The sequence below is a fragment of the Mustela erminea genome, chromosome 3 (assembly GCF_009829155.1).
Source record: "Mustela erminea isolate mMusErm1 chromosome 3, mMusErm1.Pri, whole genome shotgun sequence".
Lineage (NCBI taxonomy): Eukaryota > Metazoa > Chordata > Mammalia > Carnivora > Mustelidae > Mustela > Mustela erminea.
The window spans coordinates 101,778,427-101,792,250 of NC_045616.1; the positions used below are offsets into that span (position 1 = coordinate 101,778,427).

At 48.2% G+C, this 13,824-nt stretch overlaps 1 long non-coding RNA gene across 1 annotated transcript; it reads left to right on the plus strand.

The window, feature by feature from the left end:
* Positions 1-12,009: 12,009 nt before the first annotated feature.
* LOC116585628 lies at positions 12,010-13,594 on the plus strand. The gene is made up of 3 exons (XR_004283733.1): positions 12,010-12,036; positions 12,219-12,426; positions 13,270-13,594. It is a non-coding gene; the product is annotated as an uncharacterized LOC116585628 (long non-coding RNA).
* Positions 13,595-13,824: the final 230 nt, after the last annotated feature.

The window sequence follows — 13,824 nt, forward strand, 5'->3', positions numbered from 1 at the left end:
CTGGTTCTGGACATGGAGGGACTAGAGATAAACAGGAGGGGACCCCAGCCCCCACAGGCCCCCAGTCTGGTGAGGGAGGCTGCCGTGTCAGCAGACGTGGGCTCCCAGTGACATCGTTGCTGTGATAGGAACATAACTGACAGGCTGACTCCCCACAACAAGGGTACCCGAGCCGACCCGGGACGCCTGAGCACCCTTCCTGGAGGACATGATGAACTCCAATCGGAAAGGGCCACTGAGCCAGCAAGAGGGGAGGGCAAAAGGCTGTGTATGGCATGGCCCAGAGGGAGGTGAGCTGGGGACAGCCAGGGCACAGGAGGATGAGAATCCCACGGGCAAGGGGGAGTATGACTCATGTCAGAGATTTGCAGGCACACACTCTCAGGGCCCCAGGCCCAGCACTGAAGACCGAGAAAGCAGACAGAAGCAGCTCCCGAGGGCATACATTCTACTAAGAGAGATGGAGACCTAGCATGGCAATAATCCAGTGATGGCAGTAATGCTGAGGGGGTACCAGGCACGCCCAGAGGCTGGAGGAAGCCCCGGCTAAGCACAGGAGATGTGTTCTGAAAGATTCAATGACTTTGACACAATGATGGCAGAGGACATAATGACGGCAGCAATGTTCCTTCTTCCCGCCTGCCACCAAAAAGCCAACCACCATGATGGCTAGGAGGACCAGCCATCTACTCGAATCCACTGATCCGCTGTGAGACCTTCGGCCAAGCCTCTTAACCTCTCTGTGTCCTCAGTGGGTTGCTATGAGGATTGAACAAGTTAAAACATTTAAAGAACTCTGAGCCATGCCCAGCATATAAGTAAATGCTCTATGTGTTAGTCCACTAGACCCATCTATTTGGTACATGGGTTAAGGGTATGAAGCTCCCCTGGGTCCCAGGCATTGTTCTAGTCCCTAGAGACATCACAGCGGCCTAAATAGACAAGATCCTTGCCTTCACCCAGCTTCTCAGGTTGTGGGGCTCTCAGGATTAAAACCGGAGCTGTCCTGGGTGAACAGAGGCAGTCCGTCACCCTACTTCTGAGCTGTGTAGCCTCAGGAAGAGATTTCCCCTTTCTGAGTCTTGCCTAAAAAGCCTTTCCTGAGCCCACTGTCTGAGTCACCCCTTCCTGGACACGTGCCCCCTTCCTATCCTTATTTTTATTTCTATCATACACGGACCACGAGCTCGCAGCGCATTTCCACGCTCGTGTGTTTGTACACTCGCCGCTCTTGTCTGCCCACAGCGGAATGCAAGCTGCACGCCGGACACTTCCTTCACTTAGAAAGTGAGCCATCGCCCTGCACCCATCACCTTATGGATACGTGATGAGTGTTCCAGGGAGGTCGTGACTGGGAAATTCTTTGTAAAGGACGGCACACAGGTGAGTCGATTTTGGACACAGTGTCAGCACCCGGAAGGTTGGGGTACAGCAGAAAGGACTGGCGTTGCGTTGGGGAAAATCCCAGACACCTTTGTGTTGAATAAGCTCATCCTGTTCATGAGGAAACAGGAGACTCAGGGACTGCAGGGGGGAAGGGGACTGGCCCCCAGCCCCCCAGGAAGTGTTTTAGCAGGGAGCTCTGTGCCCTTCCCCTGCTTCTCATACAGCTGTCTCTCTGCTACCCGCCCTCTGTCTGCTCTGCTAGCAAGACCCTTGTGGAGTCCAGGACATCACGCCGAGAAGAGTCCTCCTTGTTAGGGGCGGGGGGAGGAGATTTCTTGCAAATGGTCACGTTCATGTCCCCAGCCTTCAGCCCTAGCAGTTGCCAACTGCTACATGGATTGAGATTTTGGACAATGAACTTATGATCACTATCAGGAGTATGTCTGTCCTTCAGCCAATGCTGGCATCATATTATGAAGGCTCTAAACTATTGACATTCTTCATGATTTGGAGTCCACAGGGAATAAAAACACTTTGCATTAATCACAAATTCTGAGATTTGAACATGAACGCCAGCATTTCGGTTTACACTTCAACTGAAAATCTCCTCTTCAGCCCAGACCTGCCCAATTTCTAACCAAATGTTATTTGCTTTCTCCTTGAGTCCAGAAATGTGTTGTACCAACGTCACCTTAACCATTTTTTTAGAAGGCTAATTTAACATGGCAGCATGTGTCTTATTAGGCAGGGAATCTGCTCCAACGGGCTGCCCCAAAGTTTGCCCGCAGTAAAACACTTAGCCACTCTCCGTGGACCATTGTGTATTGACAACCAAAACAGAATTCATCATTTCCATTCTAAACCTGGTCCTCCTCCTGGTTTCTCGTCCTAGTCATGCCTGCACAGTTTACTTACATTTCCAGGAACAAAGAATTGTTCTAGACTCTTCCCTCGTCTTCACTGCCCACATCCGGTTTGTCCCCTGTCCCATCATTTCCACCTTCTTCCATATCTCCCCTAAATCATTTGCCATCCCTGCTGCTTTACTACTTAATTTAGTCCGAGTCTTCTCTTTCCTTCACCCAGACCATTATCATGCATGGTGTCACGACGGGGTCCTCTGTCCCAGCCCGGACCTGTACATGGCCTAATGTATACACCTCCCAGGCAGGTGGTCAGACATGGCTGATTGTCTTCTGTTTCTTCATTTTCCAGTTCTCGCTTTCTCTCTGATTCTTTATTCATATCACTCTTCTTGGCACCCAGCCTGATGTAGCTCATATCTGGCCTTAACTATGCATTGATTCTTATCAGCTAAGTAATGTTGCTTTGTAGGGAATGTGTTTGAACCTAAATAAATGGTATTATGCTGTTAAGGCTGTTGGGTTTCCCTTGTCTCCCTCAGTTTTGTTGCATGGAGATCTTTCCATGCCGCTGTATATGCACCTGTACTGTGGTGTCTGGCTCCCAGAGCATATTCTACAGGGTGCCTCCCCCCACTTTCTGCTTGTGCTTGCCCCTAATGGGCACCCAAGATCCTCACCTCCCCTTCCTCCCAGAGCTTAGCAAGGATGATCCTAGGACACATTCACTTGCAGACCTTGGAAAGAACTGATCTGAGCTGCACAAGAATGTACTAACTGGGACATGGGACGCATGCAATCCTTAATTTTGCTACGTGCTGCAGATCCCTTTTCAGAACTCTGCCAATGTGCACTCTTGCTTCCAAGTGCAAGCGTTCTGGTCTCCCCACATCCTCCCCAGCACGTGGAATTATTCACTGACTAATGCTCACTGCACTCCTACACATACCTTGATTGTCACAGTGTTGTTCTCGCTTCCACTCCCCTCGTTGCTAGTGCGATCGAGTCTTTCCTCACATATTGCTCAGCCAGTTGGGTTCCCCTTCTAGGAAGGAGACGTTCATCTTTGTCCTACATCTCCTGAGTCCTGTATTTTCTTTTTAATTGGGTTGTGGGAGTTCTTTACAGAGCACAGGTACAAAAATCTGTTGACATGTGGGATGTCACAACCATCTTGACTCAGCCTGTCATTTGTCAAGTAACATTTCCGGTGGCACCCTTCGTTGAGAGCGAATGGCCTCCATTTTAATGCCAAACTCATCCATTTTGCTCTCTGGCTTGTCAGGACCCCGTTGAGCCTCCCTGCCCCCACCGCCCCAGCGGACTCTCCGTCCCAACTGTGTAACTTCAGCCGAGACGGACATTGCCTTCAGCGTCGTCCTACCTTAGGGAATACAAGAGACTAGTGCCCAGATGGGCAGGAACCTGACCCCACGGCTTCACAGATGCCATTCCTAAGGAAGGTGACAGTGGGACTGAGATCAAATGAATCAGTCTCTGCCTTTAGTGGTGGTCAAACTTGGGAGCTGTTGATGACCATTTTCTGGGGGTGATAAAGCTGGTCCGCAGGCAAAGGCCAACATGGAACAGACAAGAGGGGAGAAGCAGAGAGACGACAGAGCTGGAGGGAGTCAGGATTTCCCTTACCATCCTCTGGCTCCTGAGGCTCAGCCTCTCCCCGGGGACAGCTCGGCAGCTTCCTGGCCTGTGTTCCCCAGCTGTCTTACAAAAAACAGAATTTAGGGACTCAAACACTATCTTTATCTCAGCCTCACCCACCAGCCTGTTCTATTACTACTTACTTCATTCCTTCCATTCAGTCGGCCAGATATGTTTGCTTACAACTTTGCATATTCACGAGAAAACTGTATATCGAGACTACGAATGGAAAATAAAAACCACTCACTATACCTTAAGGTAATGATGGAAAAAAAATATAATTAGAACAATACCAATGCTAGCTGAAGGCAGTGCACTGTAGGGCGTGTTCTACAGAGTAGACCCAAACTGGGACTTTCCTCTTCATGTAATCAGGATTTATAGAGATGTACAAAAAGAATAACCTTTTCTTGGTGTGATTCAAGGTTATGGAATGTCTCTTCTCCAATCTCTTAAAACACCTCCCAGTCCCAGTCATCTCTTTAAAAGCCGATGTTCTAACGAATCCTCTTTCTGTCCCCTGACGAGTCCCCTGACAAGATTTTTATTTTCTTTCTCCTTAATCTACATCTGATTATCGGTTTCTGATCATTGCAACTGCGAACTGCAAATGTCATAAAAAAATAAGTGTCTTCAATTAAGGGATGACTGTTCCAATTTATCATTAAGAACCCAGCTTAAAGGAAACCAGCATCCATGCCTTCCTCCCATATTCTGTTGTCCAGAACTCAATCCTGTGAACCTCTCCTAGAAGCAAGGGGGTATGGGAAATGTGGTCCAGAGCTCAGCCTGCTTCCTTGCATCATGGAAGGGATGAGTGAATCTTGTGTGGACACTGTCTGCTGTACGCTGTCACCAGAAGCTGGCACAGGGCCAGACATGCTGCGGGAGCTCGGCTGAGGAAGGGAAAGAAGGAAGGAAAAAGGATAGAGGCATAGAACGTGCCCTATGCTTTCTTTGCCTTTAGGTGGGAAGAAAATTACTTTTCACCCTTAAGCCTCATTATTTTAAGTGAGCATGAACTACTTTTTTCCCCCAGACATACTCAGCATAATACAGAGAAAATCTTATGGTTTTATTAAGCAGTTTTGTTTTCATTCCCAGAATCTTTCTGGGAGGACCTCATCTACAGATTAATTCCTGAAAGGTCACCTGGAAAATACATTTCTATAAATTAAATCTTGTCTTCCCCGGGCCCTCATTACACAGTCAGTCAAGCTTCTCTGGGAGCGTATTTCTAAGCCATATTATCTTTAAGAACTCAGCTAAACATACAATATCACACACTGGGGTATGCATGTGAGATGGGTCTCAAAACAAGCCAAAGGTAAAACGCCCAGCACTGAGAATCACCCGGAGGAGGAATGCGTTTCCTCAGGCTGCCGTAACAAAGCAGCACACAGTGGGGGGCTTACACAGCAGAGATGTATTATCTTGTAGTTCAGGAGGCCAGAAGGCTGAGACCAAGATGTTTATGGAGCTAGTTCCATTTGTCAGCTCTGAGGAAGAACATATTCCATGGCTTTCTCCTGGCTTCTGGATGGTTTGCTGGTCACCTTTGACATTCCTTGACTCTTAGGTACACCCTTCTGAGCTCTACTTCATGTTCCCATGACACTCTCCCTGTGGACACGCCTGTCTCTGTGTTCAAATGTCCCTGTTCTATTGGGACACCAGTCCTATTGGATTCGACCCCCTCCTTAATGACTTCATTTTAACTTGATCATCCAGAAAGTCCCTATTTGCAAATAAAGTCACATTCTGAGATTCTAGGTGTTAGGAAGTCAACACCTGAACTCGTGGGGGACACAGTTCAACCCATAAGAGTCATTGTCTCAAAATCAGAATGTTCAAAACAGAAACAGCAAGGGGGGTGCCTGGGTGGCTCAGTGGGTTAAATCCTCTGCCTTCAACTCAGGTCATGATCCCAGGGTCCTGGGATCGAGCCCCGCATCGGGCTCTCTGCTCAGCAGAAAGCCTGCTTCCCCCTCTCTCTCTGCCTGCCTCTCTGCTTACTTGTGATCTCTCTTTGTCAAATAAATAAATAAAATCTTAAAAAAAAAAAGAGAGAGAGAGAGAGAGAGAGAAACAGCAGTGGCCACATAAGGCAGAGAGAAGTCAGTCAACCTCTGAGAGGTCCTCATGGCCCATAGCTGGAGCATAGGAAAGACTTTGACGTATCCAGCTTTCTTTCCCAGAGCTTAAAATAGCTACTGACCTTGGAGGAGTGGGCTTGGTGAGATGTTGGGAATGTGGCTTCCAGAGGCGGAGCCCTGGGCTGTAATCCAGGCTTACATCGAACCAACTGGATGATTTCATACACGAGCCTCTGTGTTCTCGTCTATAACCTCAGGGGGTGCAGGCTTCATAAGATTGTTACGATGACTCAATGAGTGAAATGTCTGATAAGTAGCTCATAGCAGGCATTGCCCTAAGCCCTGGGTATAGAATAATGTTGAAGACAAGCCTACCTTAAAGGAGTTGTAGGGAACAGCCCTGTACCCAGCTGCTCGAGGTACCTAACTTTGCTCCATTTCCTTTCTCACATCTCTCTCCAGCCAGCCATCCCCACCAGCCCTTCATTATCCCATCTTATTTTGTATGCATTTCAAAATACTCTTCCTCCTAAACATTTCAGTGTGCCTGTCATTAACCAGTGTTCAGTATCCATGTATAGTTTCTCTTTTTATTGTGAGGTAAACTTTCATATGGCAAAATGCACAAATCTTAAACATTACCTGCTATTGGGTTTTGACAAATGATACCACTGTGAAGTGTAAGAACTGTCAAGACACAGAATATGAACCTTCCATTATGTTCCTTCCCAGTCAATCTCCAGACCCACCCACCCTCACAGGCAGCCATTGTCCTCATTTCTAGCATTAGGGACAAGTCTGGGCTCTGGGAAAACTTTATATAAATATATGAGACAGTCTGTACTCTTTGAGGCAAGCTACTTTCGTGAGACATAATGATTCTGAGATTCCTCCTTGTTGCTGGATAGACCAGTGTTCCTTCCTTGGCTTTCTAGTACCGTTCCATCGTGTTCCTTTACCCATGGACGCATGCCTGGCTCTCCCCTGTGTTTCGGCTATTGTGAAAAATGCTGCTAGGAAGAATCTTACCTGAGTCTTTGTGTGGATGTGTGCCTTCATATTTCTTAAGAGTGTCATTGCTGGCCATAGGGTAGGCTTATGTTTCGTCTCACTTGGAAAGTTCCAGAAATTTTCCCAAAGTAATTCTATCATTCTGTCTTTCCACCAACCATTTCCTAAGCTGCTAAAAAAGGAAGGTTACCCTGGTAGCCTCTGAGGAAGGGGACTAGAAGAAGAAAGAGCCCAGACCAGGCAGGTGACCGAAGGAGAGGAATTTGGAATGTTCTGGAACAAAATGACAGAGGCTGAACAAGTATCTCCCAGGTCCCAAAACCTCTGTCTAAAAAAAAAAAAAAAAATTATAATGCAGCATGATCTTCATCCTCCGTGTCTGTTCCGAATAAACCCAAATCATGACCAGGACACCCGACAGAGCTCAGAGAGAGAAAGCTCCATTCTTGCTTAAGACAGTAATTTCTTGGGGGGAAAAAAAAAAAAAAAAGGCTAACAAATGTGGAATGTTTCAACATCCATGCCAGTGTATTCTTTTATTAACTCTGAAGATGTTTGACCTATTTAATATTGGGGCAGAACAGTCTGCCTGAGAGATGGAGGTCCTCCCATGCGGTTTCTCCATCCCTCCCCTGGCCTACAGCTTTTGCAGGGAATGAAGTGAATTGGCCTCCTTATTAGCCACCCCTGGGAGTGCTGTCCAGAAAACTAGACCTGGAGTTGGGGTCTCCAGACCTCTCGATGAATCTGGAAACTTCTTAGCAAATTGTAATCAATCCCTTTTCCGAACTCCTTATACTATCTGGGAGTCTTCAAACTGCGGAAGCAGAGCCCTGGGGGTACACAGAGACGTGGGTGTGTTTTCTTTTATCAATTGCCAGATCTTCAGTTTGCAAAAGCCCGTGTTTCTAAAATGGGCCGTCTGCCAGTGTCTAGGGTCTCTGCTCTCCCCCTCCCCCATCTTCCCTTTTCCAAACACCATCCTGCACCTTGCAGAAGAAAGGCTTGCTTCCCCTCCAGCCTCCAGGCTAATTATGACTGTAGCGCTTTGCCAGCATGGCCAGGCCCAAATAAAGGGAAAGATGTGAGAAGGAGCAGCTGCAGAGGAAGGGAGAGTCCCTTAGCAAAGCAAAGAACTTCAGTGACAAACACTGGAGCAAATTCCTTATAGGGCTTCCCCTTCTGACTTTATTCAACTGCCTATTAATCTGTCCATTTCCATTCATCTATGTCTATCTATCCAACTTAGAACTGGAGTTCAGAAGGGGGATGGTTGTGTCAAGGTCCATTTTTTGAACTAAGTAGTGAAGTCAGGTGCTTTCTGATAGTTTGATTTGGCCACTAGTTTAAATAAATAGCCTTGCCATTTGAACAAGGTGGCAGACATTTTCAAAACTGAAATAGCTTAAATGTGCAGCTTCAAGGTTCCAAAAAAAATAGATTTAAAGCATATACTTAGCACACAATAAAGAGCAAACTGCCTCTCTTGCAACCATTTAAATTTGTGATTTACATATCAACTTAAAAATGTGCAAGGGAAAACAACACTTTTTAAATAATTATTGTCTTAAGGGGACCTGGAGTAAAATATTTTGAAGCCTTCTGCCTTGCGATGTCACTCTTCATCTGTCCAAGCTGCTTACTCAAGGTGCTTCTTCTAAATAAATACAGTGCCCTTCTTAGAAGGGAATCTGGCAAATTGACTTCTCCCTATCTCATTACAGTAGGCGGAAAAAAATAACAAAACTGTCCCTTTGCTTTTGGAAAAAGAAATTCATTTGCAAAAGTTTCCATCGGCCACAGCAAAGCTGTTTGCAGGTCAAAGACAGACAGACCTATCACAGAGGGGCAGACTCACAAGGCGCACCTCTGGGCCACACGCCTTTTCCAAGCCTTATTTAAAAGAGGTTTGCTTCCCAGAGCTGCAGAAAGAAGGGGCTGCAGGCGGAAGCCCAAGCTAAAAGCAAATGCTGAGTCCCAAGCCCCTGGCCATCTTCCCTGGGAGGGCCCGCTGCCTGCAGCCCCAACCCCACCCTTGGCCCCGCCCCCAGGCACCAGCTCCTGCCCTGGACAGGAGGAGAAGATGGGGCTGCCCCGGGGCTGGCTTGAGCAGGCCCCATCAGGCTCCCCCACACACACACCCGCCTCTGCCCCCCCCCACCCCCGGGGTTGCTGAGGAGGAAGCCTAAGAACAACTCATTAAAAGCGCCACTTCTCACACTAGAGAAAATGCAATCATGACTTTAAAAGATTTTCCTCTGTTTTCTTTCCAAACCCAATTAGATGCCAACTACCTTTGCTGATTTCAAGCCCAAATTGACGATGCTATTTTATCTAACTGATGATTACAAAGGCGTTGGAGAGCTCACAGCAAATATGTGAGGGAAAGGGTTTGTTTCCAGCTCATCTAGTCCAAATGAAGTTTTGCTCCTATTTTTCCCTCCTCTGGGTTGGCTCTTGTGAGCATTCTCGCTGGCCTGATAATGGTTGTTATTATCTGGGGGCTGTGCTCCCTGTCACCATACTGGGAGTCCCCGGGCACCGGAGGCAGTGGTGTGGGCCGGGTCCTCCCCTCTGCGAGGTCCCAGCAGCTCTCCTGGGGGCGTGGGCACTGCCCGAGCAGTTGCGGGGGTTCAGCAAGAATGCGGGGCATCCTTGGGGAGCCGTACGTGTTGGGTGTCTTCACTCTCACCTAGAAGCTGGGGGTCTGCATTTTCAGTGGTCCCTGGCTCCCCCGTTCCCGGCAGAGACCTGGCACGAGCTTCAGCAGACTGAACACTGAATCGGATAGACTCACTCAAACCTGTGTTCATTTATTGTAACAACCGCAGGCTAACAGTTGTTGCAGGCTGCTTCTAGAAAGAACTCAGCCTCCGGGGTCTCTGTTAGTTTGCTGGGCTGCTGTTAACAAGTTCCACAGACCAAGGGACTGGAAATAACAGAAATGGGCGGCCGGTCTGAGGCCAAGGTGCTGTCAAAGCAGTCGCTGCCCCATGGTCCCAGGGGGAGAATGTGCCCGGCCCCTTCCTGGCTTCTGCTGGTTTGCTGGTAGTCTCCGGCGTACTTTGGTTTGTACAGGCTTCTCTCCAAACCTAGACCTTCAGAAGGTGTTTGCCCGTTGTCTGTGCCTCTGTATCTAAATTCCCCCTTTCTAGAAGGATCAGTCATACTCTGTTGGGCCCCACTTTGATGGCCTCATTTAAATTTGATTACCCCAATACTCCTATTTCTCAACCAGATCATATTCTGAGGTTCTAGGGGCTAAGATTTCAGCCTATCTTTTCGGTGGAGACACGCTTCAAGCCACAACACAGTCTAAGAGACCATGAGATCATGACTCCATGAGTTTCTAAGTGTGGTCTTATGTTCTAGAGTCTTTAAGCAGAAGCGCGGACCACTTGCAAGTTTTTCTGCAATTTAATGTAAAGGACTCTTCCTCCTGTACTTCTACCTCCATAGCATTACAGAGTTCCCTAAACGTTTGGATACTTTCTCAAATGACCTTCCCAGCAACCCCGTGAAGTAGGGATTGGCACCGTCACTCCATGGATGAAGAAAGTAAGGCAAGGGATGAGGGGGCATGGCCTGGCAGAGCTCGCAAGGGCAGGGATCACTGCAGTGGGAATTCACACCCAAGCCCAGAACTATCTGGTTGGATGCCATTGGTGTGCTGACAGCTCCCTTGTTTTCTCTTTCAAGGGCTCACTGGTCTGAATTGTGTCGGTTTTTTTTCTTTATTAATTAGTTGGACAATTTGCATAGAAGGGAATAAATTGCCAACATAGAGAGACACATCGTCCTCATCAAATGTGTTTGTTTAAAGCTGCGGTGGGGGCGGGGAAGTTCAGCCCCCACACAGTCAGCAGATGCTTTCTCTCTGCAGGAGAGCAGGACTGGGGGGCCTCTAAGCCAGAGGGCAGGGAGCCATGAGGAGGCTGGAGGAGGCATGGGTGGGTGCCAACAACTCCACACAAGGGTGCCAAGGCCAGTGCCCAGGAGCTGAAGTAGTCGGGCCAGTTCAAACACCGCCCTTGACCTGTAAGGAGCCTCCATTCTTCATCTATAAACTGAAATCACAATGATAATACCTGCCCCATACTCTGCTGAGTGAATAAACACTTATGGAGTAAGGAATACACTGGAAAGATAGACGAGATGCAGTGGGGACACAGAGGAGGGGCTCTTGAGGAGAATGTCTGTCCCAAGGGGCTGCTGCAGAGTGAGCGCGGCTGAAGGTGGTGGGAAGGGCAGAAAGAGTGTAAACCTCACTCTGTCAACTCAGGGGGGCAAGATCTTTCTCTTTTTTCCTCCAAACTCAAAGCAATTCCTAATGTAAGGGCCTACTTAGCCAGAGAGAGCCATTTTGTTGTTTATGCAGTAGACTTGGATTGACCCTGCCCCCCCTCCCCACCAGGAACTTACTTAGAAACAAGTCTGGGAAACCAGTAAAATATGACTGACCAGCCCCTGATAACAGAGCCCATATACCAGGATGTGTCAGGTCAGGGGGAGGTAACAGAGCCCAGAATACAAGGATGAGTCAAGCCAGGTGGAGACATCCAATCAGGAAAGCACCTCCCTAACCACCCAAGAATGTGGGCCCTGCATTTTGACCAATTCTGACCAGAGTGATAGGCTCATTCAAATAGCTACTATAGGGTGAATTGTAATTCAATTGGCCACCTGTGTGTGGCCAGGCTCAATCACATGGCCTTTACTCTATAAAAGTTAGGCTGTGAGGCTGGGAGGGGTTGCCTCTTTGCAAGAGACGGCCCTGGCCGGTCAGTTTGATTCTCGATGCTTGGCGCAAAATAAAGCTTTGCTTGACCTTCGCGTTGTATCAGTCTCGCTCCTTTGACCATGGACCCAACACTATCTGAGCCCCCATTCTGCTGGGCCAGCAGAATAGGTAACCTCAGTCCTTTGAGGAATTTGGTTCTGGAACTTTAGGCATCTCTTAGAAACAAGTGTGCCTGTCTCTGGGGCCTCTTTCAGTCTGCTTCTGGGCTACCGATGGGCAGGTGCAGGCATTGGGAGCCCATCCACCTTCTTGGACACACGGACACTCCATTGCCAGTCCTCTCTGGGGACTCAGTGCCCCCTGGGTGGGAGACCCCTTGGTGCTTAGGGGGGGTGAGGGACAGGCACGGCTCTCCTCTCCATGACTCACAAAACTGTCTATTTTATCTCCTACTCTCTTCAGCCCAGATGATCTTTTCTGGAAGAAGAAAAATCTTTCTCTGTGTTTCTTCAAGACTCTTCATCTGTATGCTAGAACTACCTCCCTCTGAGGTATAGATTTTTAGAAACGAAACCAAGAAGGTCAGGAAGGCACTTTCTGCTTCAGGCCCCACTACATCCCTTTCCCACACAATGAGCATCAAGACAATTACCTATTTCAACAAGCCATGGTGAAGAGGATGAGGAAAGGGAGCGGGGGGTGGGGGGATGAAACCTTCATCTCCAAAACATTTTCCCAGCTCAAAGGGCATTTGAGGCTTTGGGTGCTGCGAAGGGCCAGGTTGGCGGGACTGAGTGTGGGGGGGAGGGGTGGGTTGTCCATGGAAGACATGAGGTGGTATAAGAAATCAGGTTTTAGGCTGCAAGGGGCTTCTGATGGCAAAGTAAAGAGGCTAGGTTTAATCTTGAGGGCCAGGAGAAGCCAGTGAGAGACTGCAGGCAGGAGCATGACAGGATCCATGCAAGCTCTTGAGAGGGACGGAGAGAGATTGGGAGGCCGTGTGTGAGAGAAGTGAGTGAGACACGAACACAGGTTCTGGCAGAGGAAGGGGCAGAATCGAATCACACTTTGAAAGTGGAATGGGCAGAACTTAGGAGCTGACCAAATGCTGGTAGATTTGGTGGGGGCTTGAGGGTAGGTATCTAAAATGATCCCTACGTTCCCAATCTAGAAAGCTGAATAATTGATAAAGTCATTGTCCAATTTAAGGGACATGAAAAATGAGGCATATTTATGTAAAATATGATGAAGGTTTTGGGGGGCATGTTGAGCCTGAGAAGCAGGCAAGGGTCTTCAGTCCGAGAGGGTCAACAGGAAAAGATACATGCGTCACACATGGGTGTATGCTAGAACTACCACACACATGGGTGTGACTCTCAGAGGGAAGACCAGGATGGGGGATGGACATGTAGGAGTCATTGACATAGAGACGTGTTTCATCCATCGGTTTAACCAGGAGTCCATAGAAAAGGAACCTGATGATAAAAGTAGACCATGTACCTCTGTGATACAGGATTTGGGGGCACAGCAGTGGAGGATCCAATCCAGTTTGGAGAGAGAGAGGAAGATTTCACAGAACAAGTCATGTCTGCTTCCTGAAGCATGAACTAGAATGTGCCTGATGGGTAAGAGAGCTTGGAGGCTGGGGAGCTTTCTGTAGAGAGCTCACCTGAGGGATCATCGATCTGGTGTAATGAGTCCAGCCCAGAGTTAGGTCTAGTCACTGTTGCAGTCACCCCCAAAGAAGGTAATGGCGTCCAGAGGGAAAATGGATTTCATTTGTGTATTGGTCTGGGCATTTCTTTCTGCCATAACAAATAAAACCGAAACTTTCGTTAACAGCACCATAAAAGTTGGTTTTCCTAGGGAACAACCCAACATAAACAGGTGATTGTCCTCCACATGGAGATTCAGGAATCCAGGCTCCTTCCATTACCCCAAGTCCTGGGAGTCCTCGGCTTCAAGACGTTGCAGAGTGGGGAGGAGTGGGTGGAAAGAGAGTGTCACTTTTTGAAAGTGACAACCCAGAAGTGACACACATCCCTCCCACTTACATTTGAAGGGTGAA